This window comes from Sciurus vulgaris, assembly GCF_902686455.1.
Source record: "Sciurus vulgaris genome assembly, chromosome: 17".
Classification (NCBI taxonomy): Eukaryota; Metazoa; Chordata; class Mammalia; order Rodentia; family Sciuridae; genus Sciurus; species Sciurus vulgaris.
This window is the reverse complement of record NC_136478.1, coordinates 4,585,899-4,612,820: the sequence shown is the minus strand read 5'-3', so window position 1 is coordinate 4,612,820 and position 26,922 is coordinate 4,585,899. Positions and strand designations below refer to the sequence as shown.

Genomic DNA, 26,922 nt, shown 5'->3' with positions numbered 1-26,922 from the left:
TTTCACCATTTAGAATGATATTAGCCATGGGCTTAGCATAAATGGCCTTTACAATATTAAGGAATGTTCCCACTATCCCTATTTTTTCTAGTGTTTTGAGCATGAAGGGGTGCTGTATTTTATCAAATGATTTTTCTGCATCTATTGAAATAATCATGTGATTCTTGACTTTAAGTCTATTAATATGGTGAATTACGTTTATTGATTTCCTGATGTTGAACCAACCTTGCATCCCTGGGATGAAACCCACTTGATCATGGTGCACTATCTTTTTAATATGTTTTTGTATGCGATTTGCTAAAATTTTGTTGAGAATTTTTGCGTCGATGTTCATTAAGGATATTGGTCTGAAATTTTCTTTCCTTGATGAGTCTCTGTCTGGTTTAGGTATCAGTGTGATATTGGCTTCATAGAATGAGTTTGGGAGGGTTCCCTCCTCTTCTATTTTATGGAATACTTTGAGAAGTATTGGAATGAGCTCTTCCTTAAAGGTTTTGTAGAACTCGGCTGAGAACCCATCTGGTCCCGGACTTTTCTTTGTTGGTAGGCTTTTGATGACTTCTTCTATTTCAGTACTTGAAATTGGTCTATTTAAATTGTTTATGTCCTCCTCATTCAGTTTAGGCAATTCATATGTCTCTAGAAACCTGTTGATGTCTTCGAAATTTTCTATTTTGTTGGAGTATAGATTTTCAAAATAGCTTCTAATTATGTTTTGTATTTCCATCCTGTCTATAGTGATATTTCCTTGTTCATTCCGAATTTTAGTGATTTGGGTTTTCTCTCGTCTTCTCTTTGTTAGTGTGGCTAAAGGTTTATCAATTTTGTTTATTTTTTCGAAGAACCAACTATTTATTTTGTCAATTTTTTGTATTGTTTCTTTTGTTTCAATTTCATTGATTTCAGCTCTGAGTTTAACAATTTCCTGTCTTCTACTACTTTTGGTGCTGTTTTGTTCTTCTTTTTCTAAGGCTTTGAGCTGTAGTGTTAGGTTGTTTATTTGTTGAGTTTTACTTCTTTTATTAAATGCGCTCCATGAAATAAATTTCCCTCTAAGTACTGCTTTCATAGTGTCCCAGAGGTTTTGATATGATGTTTCTTTGTTCTCATTTACTTCTAAGAATTTTTTAATTTCCTTCCTAATATCTTCTGTTATCCATTCATCATATAATAGCATATTGTTTAATCTCCAGATGTTGGAATAGTTTCTGTGTTTTACTCTTTCATTTATTTCTAACTTCAATCCATTATGATCTGATAGAATACATGGTAGTGTCTCTATCTTCTTGTATTTGCTAACATTAGCTTTGTGGCATAATATATGGTCTATTTTAGAGAAGGATCCATGTGCTGCTGAGAAGAAAGTGTATTCGCTCTTGGTTGGATGGAATATTCTATAAATGTCCGTTAAGTCTAAATTATTGATTGTGTTGTTGAGATCTATGGTTTCTTTGCTCAATTTTTGTCTGGAAGATCTGTCCAGTGGTGAGAGCGGAGTGTTAAAATCACCTAGTATTATTGTGTTGTGGTCTATTTGGTTTCTGAAATTGAGAAGGATTTGTTTGACATACATAGATGAACCACTGTTTGGGGCATAGATGTTTATGATTGTTATATCTTGCTGATTTATGCTTCCCTTAAGCAGTATGAAATGACCTTCTTTATCCCTTCTGACTAACTTTGGCTTGAAGTCCACATTATCGGAAATGAGGATGGATACTCCAGCTTTTTTGCTGAGTCCATGTGCATGGTATGTTTTTCCCCATCCTTTCACCTTTAATCTATGGGTATCTTTTTCTATGAGGTGAGTCTCTTGCAGGCAACATATTGTTGGATCTTTCTTTTTAATCCAGTCTGCCAGTCTATGTCTTTTGATTGATGAATTCAGGCCATTAACGTTCAGGGTTATTATAGAGAAATGATTTGGTTTCCCGGTCATTTGGTTCATTTTTAAAATTTTGTTTATTTATTTGTTTGACACAACTTGTTTCCTCCTTTATTTGACAATTCCTTTAGGATAATTCCTCCCTTTGCTGATTTGCTTCTTTGTTTTTCATCTCTTCCTCATGGAATATTTTGTTGAGAATGTTCTGTAATGCTGGCTTTCTTTTTGTAAATTCTTTTAGCTTTTGTTTATCATGGAAGGATTTTATTTCATCGTCAAATTTGAAGGTAAGTTTTGCTGGGTATAAGATTCTTGGTTGGCATCCATTTTCTTTCAGGGCTTGAAAAATGTTGTTCCAGGCCCTTCTAGCTTTTAGGGTCTGGATTGAAAAATCTGCTGATATGCGTATTGGTTTCCCCCTGAATGTAATTTGGTTCTTTTCTCTCACAGCCTTTAAAATTCTGTCTTTATTTTGTATGTTAGGTATTTTCATTATAATGTGCCTTGGTGTGGGTCTGTTGTAATTTTGTGTATTTGGAGTCCTGTAAGCCTCTTGAACTTGATTTTCCATTTCATTCTTCAGATTTGGGAAATTTTCTGATATTATTTCATTGAATAGGTTGTTCATTCCTTTGGCTTGTTTCTCTAGGCCTTCCTCAATCCCAATAATTCTTAAATTTGGCCTTTTCATGATATCCCATAGTTCTTGTAGATTCTGTTCATGATTTCTTACCATCTTCTCTGTTTGTTCAACTTTGTTTTCAAGGTTAAATATTTTGTCTTCAATGTCTGAGGTTCTGTCTTCCAGGTGTTCTATCCTATTGGATATGCTTTCTATGGAGTTCTTAATTTGGTTTATTGTTTCCTTCATGTCAAGGATTTCTATTTGGTTTTTTTTCAATATCTCTAACTCTTTATTGAAATGATCTTTTGCTTCCTGTATTTGCTCTTTTAACTGTCGATTGGTGCGATCAATCAATGCTTGCATTTGCTCTTTCATCTCATCATTCAATGCTTGCATTTGCTCTTTCATCTCCTCGTTTGCTTCTCTGATCATTTTAATTATGTACATTCTGAACTCCTTTTCTGTCATTTCTTCTGCCATGCTGTCATTGGGTTTTATTGATGTAACATCTAGATTTGTTTGCAGCATTTTCTTTCCTTGTTTTCTCATGTTGTTCAGATATCAGTGGACCGCTGAGATATTGCAGATTTCCTCTGTTGATTTACAATGACCCTGAAGATTTCTATATATATCCCCTCTTAGCCTTCAGTAGGCTGAAGTCTTGGAGGAGGTCGATAATGCGGTGCTCCACAAGGAAGCTGCCTCTCTAGGAGTGGTGGCCTTCAGGTGGGGTATATTCCCTGCTAGTGGGCAGAGGTGCCTCCACTTGTTGACCAATGGTCATCCAAAGGGGACCTAGGCTGTGGGCTGAGGCAAGGCCTGTTTGGGCCTGAGCCTCTGGTTTTACCGTCCTTGTGGGAAACCTCACCCAGCAGGGAAGACTCACCCGGTGGGGAGGTGTCGCTGGTCAGTTTCCTCCTAGAGGTTCCCCTCAATTTACAGCTACTGCCTGGGCTGGGGTGCCTTCCTCTGCAAAGTTTCCAGGGGCCCGGCCCTACCTCCTGGGCCTGGGAGCCTCACCCTTCGCAGATGAATCTCCTTAGGCTGCCCCTCCTCAGAGAATTTGCCCATAGGCCTGGAACCTTCGCTCCGCCCTAAGCCTGTCTCTGTGCGGCTCTTCCACCCAGAAGCCTCCTAGATCCTGGGACCCTGTTCTGCACCTAATCGCCTGGCTGCGTGGCCCCTCCTCTGAGCAGCCACCTGTGGCCCCGAACAATCGCTCTGAGTCCCAGAGACCCGCCACAGGCCTCTTCCTCCAGACAGCCGCCCAGTATGCCGGTGCGGTCACTAGGAGTCCAAGAAACTCACTTCGTGCCTCCTCCTCCCACCAACCACCCGTAGCCCGGGGCAATCAATCACTCCGAGTCGAAGTGACCCTGCCCGTTCCTCCTCCTTCTCCAGATAACCCCCCGGGTGTTCAGGAGCAGTCCCTCTGAGTGGCTCTGAATCCACGTGACCCGCTGCACGGGTCCTCTGGGCCACCGCCCGGAGCTCTGGTGTGGTCCCTCAAGACCAAGCGTCCCACCACGCTTCTCCTCCAGGCAGCCCCCCTGTGTTCAGGAGCTGTCACTTTAAGACCAAACAACTCACCACTCGCCTTCTCCTCTGAGCAGCCGCCTGGAGCGCTAATGCAGTCACTGCGAGTCCAAAGGACCCGCCGCGCTCCTTCTCCTCCTTCTCCTACTCCTCCGGGCAGGCCCCGGGGTTCAGAAGTGGTCAGGGTCCAAACAGCTCGCCACGCAGCCCCTTCTCTGGCAACCGCCTGTAGTTCCCGTATAGTCACCCGAATCCAAGCGGCTGCTCCTCTTCCTCCTTGTCCTCAGGGCAGGCCCCGGTGTTCAGAAGCGTCGTTCTGATTCCAAACAGCTCGCCGCGCGGCTTCTCCTCTGGCAACCGCCTGCAGCTCTGGCGCAGTCTCTCCGAATCCAAGTGGCCACGCTCCTCTCCTCCTCCTCAGGGCAGGCCCCGGTGTCCTGAGTCCACACAGTTCTCCCCGCCACTCCTCCCCCGGGCAGCCGCCGGAGCCCCAGTGGCTGCTCCGAGTCCCAGCGCTGTGCCGAGTGGCCTCCTCTACGGCGCTCCAGCGGGGGGAGGGGCGTCTCGCCGGCAGTTCTACTTCACCAAGTTTCCTGCGTTCCGGGACCCCCGTCCCATCCGGGGTGCCCCCCCAGGGGGTGAGAGTCACCCGGCTACTTTGAGTTGGTCCCAAGCGTCTCAATATTTCCTCTCTTGAATCCTGAGTTCTGGAGCAACACGTAATGCAGCCACCCTCTAGGCCGCCATTTTCAAGAATCTTAACTCTATTCCTTTGCTCTGTTTTTCTCTGCATTGGCTTTCCCCGGGCAGCAGCAGACATAAAGTTCTTCCTGGTATTTTACCTACCACCTAGCAACCCCAGCTATCACCTTTTATGAAAGCATTGTTTGTATATAGTTAGATTTAAAGTCTCAGGAATGCCTCTGTTGGTCTGGTTTAAATTGTGTGCACAGCCTGAAACTGTTGTGCAGGAGTAGAAGACTCCAAGGGCCAGACCTGGGTCAGACACCCACACCTAGAGCCAGGTATGACGGAAAGGTGACGTCACCCCCAGGGACTAAGAGTGAAAGGGGAGAGTGGGCCCGAAGGCAAGTGGGAGGGAGGCACGTGTGTGGGAGCGTCCACCAGGAGGGCAAGAGAGGGACCTTGGGGACTTTAGGGTAGAAACCCAGCAAGGACATATGCACACTGGGAACAGTTATTCCAGCTGCAGTGTGGGAATTGGTGGGACAGGAAGAGACGGGCCTGGGTGAGCCATGGAGCCGGCCAAGGCCACGTCTGAGGCGGTCATGGGGAGGTGGTGAGCGTGAGGCCCACCCTGGAGAGGTCTGGAAGGTGGTGGAGATCAACTCTGTGGCCGCTGGTGGATTAGAAATGGCCCAGGCGTCTTTGCAGGCCTGCACCCCCATCTTAACTCGAGGTGTGCTGCGTTCACCACTACGGAACAGGTGACTCTCTGAAAGTTGCTCATTCCAGGCCTCGGAGGGCAGAGTTCATTTACGGGATCTTGCAATACTCTGTGGAGGTCTGACAGCTGGAGGCTGTCTCCTGGGAGAGTCTCCAGCCACAGGGACAGAGCCACCGAGGAGGAAGAAAAGAAGTGTCTTGGAGCGGGTCTCAAAGTGGGTTCTCCAGCCCCAACTGCCCCCACGGGGACCTGAGATGAACCACCCAGCTGAGGACTCTGAGTTCCTGCACCCCAAACCCAGAAAATCAAATGTTCAGTAAATAGAGAGGGGGATTTTGTATAGCATGAAATATCCAGAAAAGGAACCAAATCAAACCCAAAAGGAGGGCGGGGCCAGTGTTGGCAGCCACATTTTAACAAGCGGGCTCCGAAGGCTCAGCTGCACAGGCAGCCCATGCCCTGCCTGGCTCCTCCAAGGCCTGGTCTCCTTGCCCTCCCAGGCCACCCGGCTTGTTTGTGGAATAAATTGCAGATTTTAGGCTGCACTTGGTCTCCTCCCTGAGATTCTCTCTCTGATCAGGCTCTTTGGTGAACCTTTGCTTTAAATCACAAGGACAGTCAGCTCTCCCATGGCCGGGTGCCATTCAAGTCCCCCAGTGTGTCCACTGGAGGCAACCAAGTCCCTGGCGTACAACCACTGGCCATAAACATAAAAACGAAACAGAAGGGCCAGATCAGCAGCCGAGACCTTCATGAGGGAGGCTGGCCTGGGGGCCGTATTTCTCCTGCCTGAGGCAGCTCTCAGGTCAATGCCTTTTCCTCAGAATTCTAAGCAGAAGTCCTTGTTCGGTGTCCGTAGAACAGGTGTGAGGAGAGACGGGTAGGAGAGGGAGGTCACTGTCTGTTGGGAAGACCTTAGCACACGCCTAACCAAGAAGGTGCTTTGCAAAAAGTAGAAAGACCTGTCTCCTCTGGGCCGAGAGCTGCAGAACAGCGCAGGAGCAGACCACCCGGTCTTGGCTTGGTGAGAGCGATGAGTGTGTGCCTGGAAAACCCTTCTCTGCCTCCAGGGAGCCGAGCAGAGGGAGGGCCGGCTGCTGCCCAGTGTGCTTTGGGCCCCACCCCAGACTGAGCCTCCTTCCCTCCATTTGTGCATCACATCGGCCGCAGCAGGCCCATCATCACTGTGTGACTGAGCCCTCACTGTGAGGGGGACCTCGTGCCTGGCTGTAATCCTTGCCACAGCCCTGGGCACAGATGCCACCTGGATGGTACAGTCCCGACGGAGAATCTCTGCGCCTTGCCCTGCAGTGGCAAGCCAGGAGGGGCAGCTGGAACTCAAGCCCACCTTTCTGCCCTGAGAGGCCTCTGGGAGGGCAGTGGACTCCTGGAGAGGCCTGCTGGCACAGGCACCCTGTGGCCAGGGGGGCCAGGATCAGCCCCCTTGTGGTTCCGGTTGTCAGTCACGACCCCTGTGTGACTGTGGTGTGATCCTCACCTGCCACGGGTCCCCATCTTGTGGGAAGAGGCCGCCGTGCCTCTGTCTGTCTGGGAGAGGACACAGCGAACCATCTCTTACTTCATGGTCTCAGGCAAATGCTGGATTTCTATGGGCCCCCGTCTCCTTCTCTTTAAGTCAGAGGGACTGCAGTTTGTGACGTCGCTGCTGCGGACAGTGCCGCAGCCGGGTGGGCGCAAACACGAGACAGCATTGCGTGCGTTCCCGGGGTTGTACAGACGGCCTCCCAGTCCAGCCGGGGTTCAGCTGGGCCTCGGAGCGCACACCTTGTCTCACACTGCGTCTGTGCTCATCCAGAAACTTCAACCTGTATTTCACATAACTACCGCCAAGGAAGGTCTCTCCGCCTTGGCCCCAGAGCGTCCACGTGTCTGTGCATGTGTTTTATGTGCACACGGGTACTTATTCTTGGTGTCACATTTACCCAAAGGTATTTTAATTAGCTTTAGCTTTTGCAAAGAATTTGATGGCTTATTCCTTTAATCTGGTTTATTGCCAATTATTCTTGGTCTTTTTCTTAACTCTTAAACTCACAAGCAGCTTCCTGAATCTACCAAAGCATGAAGAACTCTATGATTTAGGTGATGGCGATCACGTATCTCTCAAAGATCAGCCACACATGCTACTTAGATGCCAGTTATATGTCAAGAGCCGGGCCAGGCGCCGTAGACTCTTCTAGGCTACTGTCCACCATGGTACTTGGCACAAAGACACTGAGGAACGTTGGCTGGTGGATGGGTATCTAAAAGAACACAGTTACAGCTTGCTGGCACCCTGTGAGAACTCTTTGCCTAGAAACTTACAGTGCAGGGGTGGGAGAGGTCAACCTACCAGCTACAAGCCCCCCTGAGAGTCTGTTGGCCAGCCCTCCTTTTCCCAATGGCTGCCCACGCCACCCCAAGAGGATTTTTCAGATGCCTTCCCGAAATGACGAGACCACATGTTCGTCCTCTCCTGGGTTATCAGTCTTCAGGAAGGATCATACGTGTGTACAAGGCCACACACACACCAGTCCCTTGCAGCAGTGCTTGGAAAGCAATAAATTAGAAATTGCTTCACTGTGTGTTGGTAGAAAAATGGGCTAATGAAGTACAAAAAATTAAGTATTTAAAGTATTAAGGAATGAACCAGATATGTTATTTATACATTAAGCCAGTTTATATAGATGTTAGAAGCACAAATACTTTACGTAACCATTATATATAATGTTTCTATATATAAATAAGTTAACAAAGACAGAGCTCGAAAACAGAAAGCCAAATTTAAAGTGTATTCTATAGGATACAGTTAATTTTAAAAATTATGTATTGCATGTATAAAAATAAAAACAGTATCCCTGGAAGTGAACACGTACCTGAGGTCACGTTAAACCAACGAGGGCATGAGCCACGTGAAGGGAGGGGACGGTGTGCGGGGATAAAGGGACCAGGCCTGGGGTGCAAGGTGATGTCTCTTTAATGAAACAAAGACAAAGCAGACCTGGTATCACCAACAGGTGGGACTCCAGACGGCGGTGCGCAGACGCCCGCCATTGCTCTTCGTGCTTTCTGTGTTTGCTCAGAATTCTCACACAAGGGGAAAGGGCAGCTAGCCCTCGGGGCTCCCCATCAGCCCACCCTTCTACCCTGGTCCCAGGTGTGCTTTAGGACACGACAGGTGCAGTCGAAAGCCTCCTGTCTACCTGCCACCTTTAGGGAGAGGCTCAGCGGCGTGGATGAGAAAACAGGCTCCAAGGACAGCGAGAAGTTCACGTTCTCACAGGACAGATGCCAGAGGTTGCCCTGGGGCAGCCTGGACACGCCACAGGCAGCAGGGGTCTGCTGTTCTCCGCAAACAGCCTCCACCCTCAAGGCTGTGTGGCTGGAGGAGGCTGCTGGACCCCTGGCCTCCACACCTATATTCCAGACCCACAGCACCTTCCCTTCCCAAGTGCACCCCGGCTTTGGCTCACTGGCCAGAATTCCTCGTGTGGCCCCTCTGACTACAGCCTGCAGTGACCTTGAGAGCCCTGCTTCTTCTCTCCATCTCTGCGATCCTTTGCGCTAAGATCCCCTGAGCAAGACCCCTCCAAACCTTGCAACGTCACTCTCCTGGACCTCAGGTCTTGGACTCTTTACACAGAAGCTCTTTACAGATCCCCCTTCTCTCCCAATCACCAAGCAGCTGTCACCTGCTCACAACCTCATCCCACGTCACCTCCATGATTCCAACACACTCACAGGACCTCACCTACGTCCCTGATCGCCTGTCAAAGCCAAATAACTCCAGGTGAAGGCTGCCCATGTCCGGGCCCAGGAATGGGGCACAAGGCCCAAGATGCTGAGCCCTGTCCCTCGTCAGACCATCCCACCCTGTCTGTGGCTTCAGCTGCAGTTGTGCGAGGAGTTCTTACACTCGAACTCAGGAGCGTGAGATGATGGGACGCCTGTGTGTCGTGCTGATCTGTGGCAGCTCTGCTTCTGCACACACGCGCTCACGGAGGGCCCCGTGCGCACGACAGATCCTAAAACCTATGGCGGAATGAATTAGAACGCAGCCTGCAGCTCAGCAGGCAGGGCTTTGACCCCGTTGAGCCAGCTCCCCGCCAGGTGGCCACACATAAGTGACTTGCCTTCTCAGAACCTGGAACCTCTGCTTCCTCCATGCGAGGATAACAAGGGCCCCACCCAGGGACGCCTGGAGGAGACAGTGAAATCACATGTGTAATCACAGCGTGCTCCCAGCCACCAACGCCAGCTCCGCCCATGGCCATCGTCTCCACCACCACCCTCGACTGACTTGCAGAGAAGTCCACAAGTGTGACGCTTCTGGAACATTCGTGAAAGTAGTGCAATTTGAGATGATTTCAAACTTAGAGCAAAGGCTCAAGAACAGAGCAGAGCACTCCCAGGGCCTCCCCCATACATCCCCAACCGTCCCTCTTCTCTGCTCTTACCCTCCTCCCTCTCTGCTATCTGCGGACCTTGGATATGCCCCTCCTGCCTGCCTCGGCTCCACCAGTGTCCCCCAGAAGGTGGACGCTTTCCTGCATTGCCATCATGCAAACCTGCAAGTCAGGCAACCAGACCAATCTGCACGCCCCAGGCAAGCCACCCCAGCTGTCCCTACAATGTCCCTTTCCCCTTGCTGCTCCAGATACAGCAGTGGTTCTCAACTGGGGCTGACTCTGGCCATGCCCCCTCCACCTGCAAGGTCCAGGGCACATTTGGTAATGTCTGGAGATGATTCTTATTGTCTTAACTGGGGATTGGTCTTGGCACCTAGAGCTTAGGGGTTGGAGATGCTGCCAAACATCCTACAATGTGCAAGGCAGCACCCCCTCCCCAGAGCCCTCCAACCCAGCATCTTGAGCAGGCTGATGCTTCTATCAATTATATACTAGTCCCACAAGGCAGGGTCTCCCGTGTCTTAATTACCATGGTATGTTCACCCTCTAGAAAGAGTCTGGCACATAGTATATGCTCAGTAAGTATTTCCATGAACCAATGTGTATTTTTATCTCCAATAAGCTCTCCTGGTTCATTGTCAAACCCAGGCAGCTGGCAAATATGAGACAACTCCCAGCACAGCAGCGCCCACTGTCCCCACGCTTGTATGGAAAGTGTAATGGGTCATAAAATTGCATCTGTTAGCATGCAGATGCTTATACATATATTTTGCAAACATTTCACCCTATGAAAATATGGACCAAAATGCAAAATTCTTAAGAGACAGCAGCTGGAAGTGTTAGTTGAAATTAGAGAGGATCATTGTCTCCATTAAGTAGTGCCAAATTTTGCAATGCAAGTAACGTCGTCTTGCTAATGCTCAGAAGTTGTCCGCCTCATTAGGCAGATAAGACACCCTGTGATTTGGATGCAGAGTGGCCCCAGTGATAGATGAAACCCCTATTTTGAGGGCTTCCAGACTGGAATCCCTTCTTTGGCTCGATTGTTCCACGGGAGGTGGCCTGAGCTCCTCTGAGGATAAGCTCAGCTCTGCCCCAGTAACAAACAAAGCCAATCTCCATGCCCTCACGAGAGAAAATTACTTCCTGACTTCGGACACTGCAGGACTACCTCCTCCATCTGGCAGCTAATGCCTGCAGAACATGTGGTTTCTGTGGTCACTTAAGGCATGGGAAGAGGGATCCGGGTGACTTTTGCTCTTACCTTGCTCCATCCAGCAATGAAACACGTCACATCTGTTCTCAGTCCCACGGTCAGGACCCATTATGTGGCCTCAAGCTGACTGCAGGGAGACTGGGAAATGTGGGGCACACCGGGGCGTTGCCACTCCCAGCTGGCCCACCATCTCCCACAGGGCCGAAGGAAGGAATCGGGGCTGGTAGGCATTATGACAGCTTCTCTCTAGCCGTGGCCCCTCCCATTTTGGGCACCTTTGGGTGGTCATCAAGGTGTAGAGAGTGCAGAGCATGAACTTGAACTACAGGTAGCCCGGATTCTAGACCCACCTCTCCACTTGCAGCTGTGGGTGCTTCACAGTCACCGTAGCATCTGCAATCACAGTGGCTCCTGCCTCGCAGGTTGCAAGGGTGAACTAGCTGGAAACAGGTACCAGTTGAGAAAACTTCAGCTGCTGCTGTGAGCGCAGTGGTCTGGACTCAGAACCCCAGATCCTTTACCCTGACAAGAACAGGTTAGCCTAGAGCAGCAACAGCCTCTAGATCAAATCCAGAATGAACCGCCCAACAAAGCCAGCACCAGGGGTTTGGCCAGAGGAATGGGGTTCCAGGATACCAGGCGGTGGGGGCAGAGATACTTGACATGGACTTCATTTCTGCCCAGGGTTTGAGTCAGACTTGCTAGTGACAACTCCCTTAAACGGAAGCAAAGATATCTCTGTGTGAGTTCTCTGGGGGGTGACACCGAAACTCAGGCAGTGGAGAGGTGGTGGGCAGCCAGAGGGACGGGATTCTCAGTGCCGCCTGCCCCACCTGGAGAGAGTTACCAGAAAGCCCTCCACTGGGGGTCCAGGCACTACCGAGAAGTAGGGCCCCTGGCTCTACGTGGTCACTTCCCTTCAGGAAAGAGCTTGTATTTTTACCTAAGTTTATGACGAATTGTATATTTCATGATTGTGTTTGGCTACAAGTAATAAAAAAATCTCACCATGGTGGCTTAAATAATTTGGAATTCGTTTGGGGGGACCGCAGATGTTGTTTTGAATGATGTCAGGCTGGCCTCACTGTCACCCTCCTTAACGGGAAGAGGTGTTGCCTGCTCCTTCTTTGTCATTGCAGCTGGAAAGCCCAGGTTCCCTCTAACACCCTTTCCAGCCTCTGCCATGAGACTCCCGCCACATTGCACTTGACCGGAATTGACTTCCATACCCACCCCTAGTTACAGGGAAGGATGGGAAAATTAACTCCCTGTATTCTTAGACTGTATCACAGGGGCAGACGAGGAAGGTCAGACACGACTGTCGGTCAACCAGGCTCCCATGGCAGCTTACCCAAGCGGACCATGTGCGGGAGGGGGCACGGCAGTTGTTCCTGCCTCTCCTGTGATGCTGTGGGCCACCCCTTTAACTGTGTGATTCCTCAAGCTGAGTCTTCCACAGGCGGAGGCTCCCCAGGTGGGCTGAGGTTTTCCTTCTCCACTGAGGACTAATTGCCTGCAGCAGGTGTCAGCTCACCTCCGGCCGCTCACTATTTTCCCGGTCGCTGTGACTCTGGAAGGCAGTGGGCCTCAGCGGAGCTGTAAATGGATATTAGCTCTTGGGTGCATTTTCATGATGTAGCACAGGAGGGAAATTGTCCTGCTGAGGATTGTCACCCTGGACAGTTAGAAATCTGAAGTAAATGAACTGAACAGCCTCCCCACCTGAACAGTGCTCAGAAATCAAAGAGGTGAAAATGTAAATGGGATTCATTAAGAGCTTTGCAATTAGCTTTCTTGTGGAGATTTTGTATGTTTTTCTTGCAAATCTCAGAACTTTGGCTCAGGGCAAGTCTCAGACGTGGTTGAGAATATCCATTTTGTGAAGTGGTTAGTGGATAGTAGAGGCCAATGAGAAGAGGTGTCCGATTCCTGGCCCTCTCAGGATGCCCACCAGCCCCTACAACAGTCCCCTACCCTAGGCCTTTGCGGTCCCTGTCTCTGCCTTGGGATGTAGGGTTTACACAGCATGTCAAAGTGCCAACCAGAGGAGTTAATTTTCATTGTGTTCACTTTGGCTCAAAGGAGTTGAGCATTCGGAAATTCCTGTTATGTTGGCTTTTTGCTTTCAATGTGAACAAGAATGATTTCAGTTAAACTCCATCTTGTAGCTCGGTGGCTTTTAGTTATCAGGACCGGGGTGAAAAAACTCCTAGCTGTGACATCTCCTCTCCGTGAGATGGAGTCCACTTTCATGGCCTGAGGCTGGCCCTGGCTGGCAGGTTTATTTGGTTTGAGCTGTGCAGTGTTTTCAAAAACGATTTTCAATTTAAGGCTCATTTCTGGCCAGAGCTCAGCTGCATCTGCCTGTTTGGATCAGGGCAGCTATAGTCCGCACCACGCTCTATTGCCTCACTCTCTGCCCAGGGCCACTTATTCACAGTCTGTGAGAAGCTACTGTGGGTCTTTGCTGTCCCTTGTCCAGAAGTCTCCAGTGCAGACCTGTTGCCAGGGCATGGCTGGCGTTTCTGTGGGAAGGCTCCAGGTGTGTTCCTGTTGCCCACCACGCTGGCTCCCAAATGCTGCAGGAGCAGCAGCGTACTATCTCCTGGGGCCTGTTAGGAATTGCAATCAGGGACTTGGCCCCAGGCCTGCCCAGTGGAAAGCCGTGATGGTACCCATGCCCACAAAGTTGGACTAAGGGAGAGGTTTCCAACCTGGCTGCTGAGGAATGACCAGGTCTCTCTGCAAGCCCATCCATCACACCGTTCCCAAGCCACGGGGCCCTGAAAAGCTGGCCTGACAGGTGCCCCAGGTGACCCGCTGCCCAGAGAAGTTGAGAAACTGCTGGAAGTCTTGCTTCTCACCCAGATTGCTCTTGGTTTTATTAATTTAAAAATGTTATTATTATGAAACATCACATGTGCTTGGTAGGAAGTTAGATAAGTCATATAAGCAGAAATAAGAACTCAAAAACACCACCGTCCTTCCACTTGGAGACTAGCAGTCTTAATGTGGTCCCTCCAGCTTCTGAGGAGTGTGTGCCTATCTTGGAATAAAATGAAATGGTACCAGGCATGCTATTTTCAAACCTGCTTTCCTTGGTTAAGTCTCCAGGGCTGGGGATGCAGCTCAGTGGTAAAGAGTTTGCCTGGTGGTCACTCACACACACACACACACACACACACACACACACACACACACACCACTGCATTTTTCTGCAGAGAAAAAATTGTTTCTTTCTATAGGAAAATCACCTCAGTGGACCCACGGATATTCCTTACAGTGAGCTGTTCTCATAAAACTGAGTCGCAGCCCAGGCCCTCACCATGCACGGTGCTAACCCCACCCATCCTGTGACCTCTATGACCCTGGTAACCCAGCACTTTCCCTCACCCCCACCCCATCACCTCTGCCTCATCCTTTATTTTCCCTCTACTTGATACTGAATTGCTAAGGTCCGATCATTTATTCTGCTGAAATTTCTACTTCTTCTGGACTTCTCTGGTCACTGCCTCGTGGTGTAACCTAGCTCATTGTGCATCAAAGAGAGAGAGGTAGAGGGAGGGAGATGTATCTGCTGCAAATTCTAGACTGCCACTCAAACCCAGTGAATCAAAGTCTTCAGAAACTCTGGCCTGGAAACCTGTGTTCCTTGCACTTCCCCGGGTGGATCTGAGAACTAAGGTTATTCAGCTGAGCAAAATGAGCTGGCCCCTAAGTCTGCACTCAGATAGCGCTCAGTGACCTCAGAGCTTGGCAAGCCTCATGGGATCCAGGCCCTGCCATTGGTTTATATTCGTCTCTGATGAGAGACTCTCCTGGCCTGGAAGGAGCCTCTATCCGAAGCCTGCAGCTGGGGCTCTTGCTAAGAACTTAGCTGTGCTTGCAATTTTACCAGCTAAATCCATGCTCTCTGGGTCTGGCTGGTGGTATTGGGCCAGGTGTGGCTGAGTGGGGAAGGAGAATCGTGGAACACTCCAGAAAGCCTCAGACACGGATCTGAAACTGAAGCTCAGAAATGCTCACGGCTTATTTAGCCCCTTCCTGCATCCTTGAGCAGATGCCTGAGGGGCCTTTGGCACAGCAGGACAGTGAAGGGCGCAGGCTCAGGAGCTGCCTCCTCTCTCTCTTCATACGCTACTTTTCAAACTCGGGCATGGGTCTGTAGCAACTAATGGCTCGTTATTTGTTTAATCAAAGAAAAATATTATAAAAATATTTCATGGGCATTGTAAAGATTTAAAAGAGTCAGTTTGGCAACACCAAGGACATATAATCGCCCTGAGAGTCACACTCTAACGCTGCGGCATGTCCCTGCAGATATTTCCTAAGCAAACACACCTGCACCTGTCGTGTCTATACGAATGTGAGCGTCTGTGGACAGTCCTCTCCTTCAGGGCTTCTTCTTGTGGAGGTTTGGCTCTGTCTCAGCGAAGCATCTCTGTCAAGGAGCTCTCGCCACTGGCAGGTCCCTCCAGGGTCTGGATAAACTGTGTGAAAGGTCAGACTTACCCTCCACTCTCTGGAGTAGTGCCAAGCATGCTCTAGCTGGCAGCTGGCCTAGGCAGCTCCTTCTGCGATCAACAGGGTCCCCAAATTCAAGAGCAGCTTCACTCCACACCCGTGTCCCCTCCATTGTCTTCTGGCGGGGATTTCTTCCTCATATCAAAATTTCAGGTTCCCAAACCAACCAAGGCGGTGAAGTTCTCCAGAGTGCGGCAGCCCTCACCCTCCCTCTTGGGCAAACAGAGATTAAAGACTCAGTAAAACTGTGCCCAGTGTCCTCAAGCCCGGTGACCATCTCTCATGGTTCTCAGTTTCCAGGGAACATTCCGACCAAGCTGTTCTACCATCTACTTTGCTACTCTTAAGTCAACAGAGCCAGGGTACAGTCCCCCTTGGGTCTGCTCTTGTGTGACAGCTGATCCATCCACTCTCTCCCTGGCTCCCACGGCTCTGGGCTCTGCAGCTACCTGCTGGGCTTCGCAAAATGTCAGATCACGCTCTCCAGTCCCCCAGGCATGACCAGACTCTGCTGAGATGGCCCTTTGCACAGGTAGCTGAAGCAAGAGAGGAAAGAGCCTCAGACCAGGAAGGGGTCTGCTCTCAGCACCTGCCACCGAGCAGGTGTCCGTCAAACCCACTGGAGCTGACCGCTTTGACAGCTGCCTGGGCAGAGGCCAGGCTCTTGGCAGGCCATTTGCTGCTCTTCTTAGCTTTGGAATTTGAATTCCTGATTCCTGACTCAAACCTTGAATTTGAATTTGTACCATCGGGCCAACAAACAGTATGCGCTGGTGGGGCCGGCCTGGCCTCAACCCCTCTCCAGCTAGAATGGCCTCTGCTGTCTGCACCACCCGCCGGCCAGGGGCCCTGAGAGGCTAATCAATACCTCCCAAGATGCACCTTAGTGTCCTTCTGTGCCAGTCATGAGGTTTAAACCTATCTACACATATTTTAAAAAAAAAATAATAAGCCGCAAGTATTATACAGAGGAAAAATAATTTCTAATGTCTAGATTAACGTGTAAATGCTCAAGTACAACCAGCCTGGATCATGAAATGACGCTGCGGGACGCAAGTATCTTCCCGGGAAACACTGTGAACACATCACGTCAGCCACAAGGACAGAAAGGCTCAGGCATCTTTTGCGCTGGTCACTCAAGTGACACTTGGCCGTGCCTTGTGTTAAGTGACCTCTTGGGGGAGCAGAAAGCAATACCCTCTGCTGCCAAGGGCCACATTCCAAGAGGTGCCACCATGTGGTTCTGCAGAGGGAAAAATGGAAACTCCAGTGGCCCTCAGACTCCACACACCAGCCAGGACCTGCTTCACCCACCAAGAGAAGGCCCCTGGGGCCGCCCAGAGCCCCGTGGTGCCATCTATACGGTGTGGGAGCCCCAGGCTCCAGGGACGTCCTCACCCCTGCCACCTCCACTGGGGGCCGGCAAGGCCCTCAATGATCAGTACAACCAAAGATCAGCCATGTACCCCAAAGCCACCCCATGCATGTTGCTCTTCTTCCCGTCACCTTTGGGTGACTTCGGTGTCCTGAATGGTCCTCTTCCCTGCTATCTAAAATCTTCATGGCCCTGTGCAAGCCACCTAACCTCTCCTGACAACTCGGCATCCTCATCCGCAGGACGGGTGCCGATGGGGCATCTAATCGCTCTGATCTGGAAAGATGCGCGGCGCCGTGCCCCTGGGTGACACGCAGTGAGCCAGAGCTGGCTGCTCTTTGTAATTGATATCACATACTATGAATGATTGCCCTTAAAATTAACATAAGCTAGTTCTTGAAAGCAAGGAGCCGAGGTGGTGCGTGCTATTTCATGGATTTTAGGGAACTAAATTAGGTCCTGGAACCTCTGCTAGGTGGCGATGGCGCCCCTGGTGAGCCCTGAAGCCGCTGGGAGGCAGGTTCACAGCAAGAGCATAGCAGGGGCCTGACAGCTCCAAGGGCAGCTCCAGGCCCTCGTGGGGACCACGCCTTGTAGACCCAACCCTAGGCTGCAGTACAAACCAGCAAAAGACGTGGCGTCCCCAGGCTGAAAGGCAGAATGGGCACGTGGAAGAGCAGCAGGCTAAGAGCTTGTGCAATTACACGCCGAATTATGTGGCGCTGCCTTTAAATTACACAGGAAGTGGACAAAGGGAAGGCTCCGCATGGGCCGGAGAAAGCTTCCCGCAGGAGCCTGAGCTGCCGGGGGTGAGGGAATCCGGGTCAGGAGGGAGGTGCAGACAGGGCTGGGGTGGGCACCCAGGCAGCTCAAGGCCCCAGGAAGTTCCCTGCCAGAAAAAATAAGTGAATGCTGGTTAGAGCCAAGACCTGCTGTCACCAGCATCCAGAGAGGGCAACCCCGGGATAGACTCAGGGCTGTTCCTGAGACCATGTCACAGAGCCAGTGCCACCCTGATGCAGAGGCACCCGTGGACTTGCTCCCTGGCTGGGCCAGGAGCTGGCTGCACACTGGCCCTTGTGCTCCAGAAAAGGGTGTGTTCTCACAGGAATACTGCTCCTCCTCCAGAGCAGCCGTGGGGACAAGCAGCAGCCCGCAAGGGGCTTTTGCCAGGATGTGTGCTTGTTTATGATGATGGACGACAGGCTCGGGTGAGCCGAAATGGTCTTTCTGGTAGGCGTCAGAAGCCAGTGCAGAATTCCTGTCAAGATCTGCTGCAGAGTCCAGGGACTCAGAAACGTGATTCACCTTCACTGGCACCCCACAGCCTCCAGGAACGAGGGCGGCTGCTAGGGCCTTACTCCCCGGCCCCAAGTCTTGTGTGGAGCAAACACAGCATGTATGTGCTTGCATGGCGTCCACTGAAGCTGGGGATAGGCCAAGCCCAAGCACACATTTGTGCCTTCATTTACGAACAGCAGCTAATGCCAGGCTCTGGCCTGGTGGCACTTGGGGTCCCTCTAATGCAGGGAGACAGCACAGTGAGCAAGTACCTGTGGCATCTTAGGCCCTGAGAACTGCAGAGTCCAGCAAGCCTGGAAAGGGGCAGATAGTGCCGTTTGCAGTGCCTATGGTCAGGGAAGGTTTGTCTCAGGAAGTTACATTTGAGCATAGCACAAATTTGCTATGACAGAGGAGCTACCTGATCAATGGAGGGAGAAGGAATGGCACATGCAAAGGTCCTGAGGCAAAGGCACCTCTGGCGTGTTGGGGTCTGAAAGGAGGCAGTATAGGTGGAGTAAATGGGCAGAGCAGCAGAAGGTAGGTTTGGAGGAAGCAGGGGAATAGATCACATCAAACACACAGGCACTGTAAGGAGCCTGGCTTCCGCTCTCACAGAGAGGTGAACATGGAGGCTTTTGAGCACAGTAACTTGCTCTGAGCTGGGTTCCCTAGGGCCTTGCGGGCTGGAAGCCACTGATGAGGGTGAGAATGGTGGTGGGGTGGCCTGGGAGGAGGTGACAGTCACGCAGGGCACCCAGTCGGATCAGTGGCAAAGAAGCGACTCGTGGCAGGACCGCGTGTGTTGGGAAGGGCTGGCAGCTGTGCTGGCGGATGGACTGTGGCAGGAGAGGTCAGTCCTGAGTCCCGAGGCTCTGCTTGCCAGTGGCCACCCCATCCCCCATTGATGCTGTACAGCGGGTTGGACGGCCAGGAGTGACCTCCTTCCAGCTGGCTGCTCTTCCAGCAGCAACAGGCGGCCAGACTTGACTCCTGGAGGCCGAGGGTGCGCCCTGACAGGGCTCCTACGCTGGAGGCCAGGGCCCAGTGCCCGTGAGCTCTCCTCCTGCCGGGCCTTTGCTGGAGGTGAGAGCGCACGGCTGCAGGGGCAGCACCGGGTGCTGGGCCCCCAGGGCGGGCACTGTGTGGCAGCTAAAGCAAGGTCAGCGGGGACCTGGGTCTACATCCATCCCACCTGTGTGAACATCAGTTTCGGGGTCTGTGAAGTGGGTAGTCCATTCCCTGCTCAGTGGGGAGGATGAGGCAGCACAGTGCCCCTACGTGACCGTGCCAGGTCACTGCTAAGAGAGCAAAGGGGACCAGGGGTCTGCAGGAGCCACGGGCCAGCAGACCCCTCCTGTGGGTTCCAAGTGCTTTGGAAGGGAGTCAGGATGACCTGATTCTGAATCATGCTGGTGCCTTTTACCAATGTCCTGAGGGGTTACGCCCTGTGGAGGGGACTAGGGTACCTCTCCTCCTGCCCACCGGCGAGGTCACAGGCAGGACAGGCTGTCCTGGGGTGGGCCCTGAGGCTCATGGCCTTCCTGAGGTGACACAGCACCCCTGGGCCCAGCTGCCTGAGGCAACTCCAGTAGGAGGAGGACAGGCGTGTGGCTGGACTTGGCCATCAGCACTTCCTGGGCCCTGCTTCTTCCGTCCTCACGGTGACCATTTAATCTAGCTCCTGTTATTGTCCTGCATTGTAGTTGAGGAAACGAAGTCTCTCAATGTTCCAGAACTTTCTCAGGCTTCCACAGCAGCCTTGAGCCGGGCCCTGTGGCATCCTGTCCCCTGCCTTACCCCAGCACATACCTCTTGGCCTCAGGCCACCCTTCCTGCCCAGGATGCCTCTCCTGGTAGACTGGGCTGCCCGGGCCTGGGGGTTCACAGTGCCGACTTGCCACTTTGACTAAGAAGGGTTTCAACTGGTGACAGACACCCCCTAGCCTTCAGGCCAAATTTAAGCCAACAAGCAGTGCATCTCATCAGCTCCCAGCTGGTTGCTCTCTCTTGGTCTGGAGTGTTCTGTCCTCTCAGATGCCTTTGGGGGCTCTAATTTGGAAAACTCCTAGAAAGTGCATCCACTGGTGAGCAGTCCCTGCGCCGATGTGACTAGAAGGCGCCTCGTTCTCCATATGCACACGAACCTGGGCAGGAGGCTGGGAAGCTGGGTGCACTATGCCTTGGGCAGCTGGAGCTGGGATTCTTGAAGCGAGAGTGCGCCGTTTGGATTTAATGTCTCCCCAGAGCTTAGGAGGAGTTCTGCGGGGGGACACTTGTAGCGGCATGAGTCCCGTGTTTGATGGGCTTTGAGACATCATGCTCGGGTGAACCAGCAATGGAAGAGCTGCTGCTTGTCCTGTTTCTCCAACGAGCTGGCAGAACTCTGCGACAAGAAACACGTCTCGTGGCTACTTAGGCTGCAGTGCTGTCCACACGCAGATCAAAAGAGTCTCTCTTGCACATGTAGAAATCCTGGTGAGAAAGCTCAGGAGGACCAGTTGCAGCAACTCACTTACCTGCCGTGAGACTCTTATGTTCCCCAGGTGCTCAGGGCCGGTCTTTGGTCTACTGCAGGCCCCAGGAGGCTCTGCCACCTTAGGTGAAGGGCCATGTCTTTAGCCAGCCTCAGATGGAGCCGTCTGGCTAATTACTCTGCCCTGGTCCTCTGAGAGTGCTCCCAAATCCCCGGAGCTGGTGCTCACTGCCGACTGCCGGGTCTGTGGCTGAGTTCCTCCCTCGGTAGGGCATCCAGGGCTGCCAGAAATGTTCACCACGGACTCGGGGGCAGAAAACAGGTGGAAGTTGTCCAACAGTTCCGGAAACGATAGATCCAAAATCAAGATGATGGCAGGGCTCACTCTTCGGGGCTAGGAAGGCCCCTTCCTGCCTCTTCCATCTCCTGGTGGCGCCAGGCATCCTGTGGCTCATGGCCACATCTCTCCAATCTCTGCTTCCATGTTCTCAGAGTTCCCCCCACGCCCACTTTCCATCTCAGACCTCTCTCTGCCTTTCTCTCAGGAAAACATCTGCCATTGGGTTGAGGGCCTACCTGGGTAATCCAGAATGATCTTATGTCAAGATTTCTGATTTAATTCCATCTGCTAAAGCCCCTTCTCTTTAAAATGTTGACATATCTTTTAAGGATCCACCATTCAACCCACTGCAGTAGGCCTGGTGTGGGTCCTGGGAATTTGCATTTTTGCATTTCTAATAGGGTCACAGTTAATGCAGAAAGTTTCTCCAAGGTTAGAATAGGAGGGCTTAGATTGAAGCTCTGAAGAGAAATAAAACAATGCTGCCTTTGAAACAGCACCTTTTCAGTGGAGTTCTTCAAATAGATTTTATCTCATGGGATTGATTTATGGTATCCATTAAGCCAGATGCAAAGCTATACCGCTAGAATTAATTTTAAAGTTGCTAACCCTTAATTATTTGCGGAAGAGAGGACAAAACATGTTGGAAGCAATTTGGAAATAGTCTCTATATTCAGCCTATAATGGATGCTGTTTAAAACAATGACTTTTTCATATTCTGGTATAAATGATGCAGCTAACATTCAAAGCCATGGCTGCTCAGTAACTTCATAGCCCGAAAAAGATGCAAAGACCCTCAGATTGTCAATCCTGATTCTTCTCTGCCCTGGCACATTCCAGGAGACAGGGTGTCTTTGTGGATGCTTCAGTTCTTTCTAGATTCAGGTCCCGCCTCTGCTGTCTTGTGGCTGTGAGAAGCCGAGTCTCAGATCTCTGGCCTCAACAGTGTGGTGATAATATTTTGCCCTGATAATTACCTGGCTTATTATGATGATCAATTAAGAGCACTTTGTAAATTGTTGAGTGTTTTGAAATATGCTATTTCTATAATGACGAGGTTATAAATAAATATAAGTGAGGTAATTCATGCAAGTCTGTGTACTGAATATAGTTCTTCAGGAACAATTTCAGTTTAAAATAAGTTTGCATCTTGCAGTCCCTTTGGCTTTCCTGTGGATCACATTGTGTTTTTCAAAGAGAACCAGGATCTCTCCAATCCACATGACCTTCATCAGGGCAACCTTGACACACTGAAGATGTGAGGACCCGGTGTCATTCCCTCGGATCTAATCCATAACCAGTGTCACCTTGCTGTGTGGAAGTAGCACTGTGACCTATGAGACAAGGCCATGAAAGGCCATGTGGCACCCACCTCATTCACTGGGAATCTTACTGTTGGAGTCGTACTCAGACGTCACTGTGCTGTGAGGAAGCTCACATCCACCCACGCTGGACTCTGGGCCCCGGGAGAGCCTGGACTCTGTTGGTTTGCTCTCACCATTGTGTCCCCTGCTGCCGTAGGACAATCCCTGGCACACAGTAGGCACTTAAACAACCATGGTCAGAATGAACAAATGGGGACTACACCCAGTTCATTCTGAAATGTCCTCAACTTTAAACAAAGCGTGTAAACAGGATGTCACATGGATAAATGTTTTTCTTTTATAAAGGTATGATGTAAACCAAGCCTTATTAGCTTCCTAGACTGGTATGGCATCCAAGGGCCACACCTGGCTTCTCATGTGGCCCTTACAATGGCCGCCTTATGGCACTGCAGGAAATTGGCAGGGAAGGAGCATCTTCACCTGGAAAATTCCAAAGCATGTCTTTGGAAGAGATTTAACAGATAACTCAGAAAATGCAGAGGGAGTCTTGGGCTCTCTGATGGCCACAGAAGGAAGGCCTTCTACAGAATCCGTCCAGAGGCGTCTGCACAGCACCCTTCCTTCTCACGGACCTCTCCTCAGTCAGCACAGGGTGGGGGTCAGGGCTTTGACCTTCTGCCGTTCAGATGCAGCTGTCCCCGGCAGCTTCTCATTGCCGCCTGTGGTTAGGGAGGCCTGCCAGGCGGCCCAGCTTTAGAGTGTGGCCATCTAGCCTGCGGGCTGGGCAAACAGTGCCCCCAGAAGGACAGTGTCCACACGAAGGGGACCCCTGGACTGAAGCCGCTTGGCAGCCCCAGGTCCTCCCCGTTGCTCAGGAGACGCAGGCCTCTCATACCCGGGTGCTATCCATCCCAATCCTTGGCCAGCTGAGGCCCTGGCAAAGCCCTGAAAACTCAGGATTAAAGCTAGACAAACGCCTGACAGAATAGGGACCTAGTGTGAACTGAAGGCCAGAAACCCGCGATCGTTCTGTTTGGGCCCCTGATTCTCCCGGAGGCTTAGCTGGCGGCACCTTGTCTCCTGAGGTCTCTGGCCTGCCAAGACGAGCTTAAACGTGGTCATGCAGGCCAGTGTGTTAGTATCCTCACTACTGCTGACAGCACTAGCATCTCTGATTTTGTGAACACATCCTCCTAGGCCATATGCCATGCTCGGTTCTTCACACAGGTGATGGTTCGATCTTCACAACGTCACCACGGAGTGTGTCTTAGTGATATTCTCATTGTGTGCATTTTTTTAAATCCAGAGGGAGAGAGGCTGGGCAATTTTACCAAGGACAAATGGCTACTAAGTAACAGGACTAGACTTTGAGCCCCAGCTCCTCAAGGAAGCCGGGATCTTGCCGTCCGAGGAGGGTTTCCTGCACCTGCAGCATTGCTTGGTGCCGTGGCGCTGGAAAGCAGCCTGTTGCTATTGCTCTCACTGCTGCCGCTGCTGCCGCCACCTCCCTGAGGGGGCTGGGTTCCAGACTGCCACCTGTCCCCACACCCTCTCAACTTTGTGCTTTGCCCAGGCTCTGTCTCCCACTCTCCTGAGGGCTGAAAAACAGCTTTTCTCCTGGAAACTGCTCCCAGTGTGCTGTCCCACACCGCAGGGAAGGGACTTCAAGGGCACCCGAAATCCTCCAGGTGTTACCAGCCAAACCGCGCTCCTCAGTGCTCAGAGAGAGCGCAGGCTGCTCACTGTGCCCAAATCAAAATGCTCTCTGCCCCGGCCAGCTCCTCAGCATCTAACCGGGCTCTCTCTGGTGACTGGCGAGCCAAGGGGACCACAGTACTGGTTCTCTCATTGATGAGACAGTGGAATATCCACCTCCAGGGCTGGTGTCCTTGACGATGTGACGCCGGTCAAACTCAGGAGCTGTGCCCGTGCACCTCCCTCACCACTGAGCAGTTTGGTCCTTGGTCACCTATTAATTTCACCGTTCTGCCTAATTTATATAATGAGACTACATCTTCTTTTCTCCCTCTTTTCTTTAAACTTTGATATAATAAGTTCCCTTGTTTGCGTATCCAAATTTTTAAATTTAATTTGAACCCAAATTGCTTAATCCCATTACTAGACAGCTGCAGGCTGCCCTTCAGACATTCTTAACGCATCTGAGCCATCCACCCTGATTCGTGATTGAGAGTAGCACCCTCAGCTGCCTCAGAAACCCTGGGGGCGAACTGGTTACCAAGCAACCTCACAAACGCAGTAGCTGGTGGTGCATGTTCGCCCCATTTTGTTATAATGAAACGCTATGTTTTAGGAGAACCACAAGCCCAGGTGTGCTCTGTGACGTCAGTGCTTGGGGGAGAAGCCGCTTCTTCTGGACAAGTGAGCACACAGGAACTGCCTCGGTTCCCCACGGTTCATGGTGACTCACTGTTTTCCAGAATGAAAGCCTGGGGCTGGAACCAGACAGGGGATGCTTGGGTTTGCCTAGTGGTCTTTGCAGAGAAGGTAAATGCAGGTGCCTTTCAGGAAGCAGGCAGGTCTCACATGATGCATCACTTACAGGCCATTTCCCAGGAGCCTACAGGGCCCCAGAAGCATCCGACTTGATGTAGAACCTCCTTAGGTCCATTCTTCTGTGAATGGGAAATCCATACCTAAGGTCACTACCTGCACACATGACTTTAGGGAAAAAAACCTCAAGATTATGCCATGACTTGAATATAAAGAAGGAATTAGTAATTTTCAATAAATAACACGTACTTTCAAATGTAAGCATTCAGGCATGGTTCCACCAGAATGTGTGAGGCTGCGGGACGTTCATGCCTGTTGGCAGGGAGTCAGCTTGGGCATGGGAGAAGCAGGGCAACTGTAGGAGAGGTGCCGGTGAGGGGCACCCAGGTGCCGATGGCAAAGTTCATCTATTCAGTGCAGATAAAACCGCGCAGAGGACCGTCTGTTCATATAGGGTCAGGTGCTTGGTTCAAAGAACTTCACTTCCTTGAGTCCTTGATGGGACCCTAAAGGTTGAGCAAAAGTGGGTGCATCCTTTGAAAGAGGACTGTCCAAGTTTCAGAATTTCAGGCATCGCTGGCTCGCCGGCTGAAAGACCACAGAATCCCCAGGAGCAACCGGCACCCGCCCACACAACCCAGCTCTCGCCTGGGCTTCAGTGCGGCCTGTCCCAATGCTGGACCTTAGTTCTCTCTTCTCCGCACACGTTCCTCCACTCACAGGTCCGCTCCTCGATTCTGCTCACAGCACTGTCTTCATACCCTTGTGCCGGTTTCCCCCTTGAGGAGGGGCCACCACTACACAGACTTAGGAAAGACGAGCATCCCGTGGAAAGAGCTGGGTGCCCCCTCCAGGCCCGCTCACAGAGGAGCTCGGTGCAGCTCTTGTTGCTGCGTGTAACACATCATTCCACACTGCTGTAAGTACCAGGGGGCCCCTGACTCAGGATGGTTCAGCCTACAATTTTCCAACTTCACAATGGTGAGAAAGCAAACCAGGTGCCATAGAAACCATGCTCCACCTTTTGAAGGGGACCCTCCCTGAGCTAGGCTGTGTGTTCTGACCCTCTCCCACGATGCTGGGCAGCAGCAGGGAGATGCCCCACGGAGCCACCCAGTGCTCACGAGGAAACCACAGCTGCTCCACAGTGTGCTGAGCTGCTGGGCCAGGCTTTGGGGTAGGTTGGATGTATCCAGTGCATTCTCAACTGAAATGACTTCAACTATGGGCTACACCCCAAAGGACTCCATGCACCCCATCCACAGTCAAGAAGCACCTGCAGTACCAAGGACATAGAGACAGATACACACTCCCCAGACACACAGAACAGTGTACAGTCATCCCTCCATCTCCCTGGGGCATTGGTTCCAGGAACCTCACAAATACCAAAATCTGGATGTGGTCAGGTCCCTTGCATGAAATGATAGAGTGTTTGCAAAGAACTCACACTCATTCTCCCATGTATGTTAAACCCTCGCCTAGATTAGGTCTCGTGCCTAACATGGTGCAGTGCTATGTAAATAGGTCAACTGCATGGTTCAGGGAATGAGGGCAGGAAAAGATACCTGCATGAGTTCAGTACGGATGCAGTTTCCCCAGCTGTTTTTGACCTGAGATTGATGGAGTCCACCTGATTTCTCCTCTGCACCAACCCCCACCCCCAGCCCTTCCCCAGGGTGGCACCTGCTTGCTGTGCATTCCCAGAAGTTTTGTTCAAAACCAAACCCACGTGTCTTCCTCTCTGGGCGTGTTTGGCCAGCTCGGAAGCCTCCCACAGCTGGCTCTGCATGGCTTTCTCCCTAACGGGATTTCTTGGGCTCTGTGCGTTGGGTCTTCCTCCTCCTCCTCCTCCTCCTTAATGACTACATGGTACTTCACTTTACGGATGAGCCATAACTTAAAAAAAAAAAAAATACATTTGTTAGGCTGTGGTTTGTATTTTACAGAAATAGCTAAAGCAGAAAACAAAGTAGCCCATAACCTCAGGATCCAGATAATCAAGTTCATGTTTTTC

At 51.1% G+C, this 26,922-nt stretch overlaps 1 protein-coding gene across 1 annotated transcript in view; it reads left to right on the top strand.

Annotated features, from left to right (window-relative positions):
• Positions 1–26,922, top strand: part of CDH13 (cadherin 13) — a 906,077-nt gene that overhangs the window by 609,098 nt on the left and 270,057 nt on the right. The window lies entirely within an intron of this gene.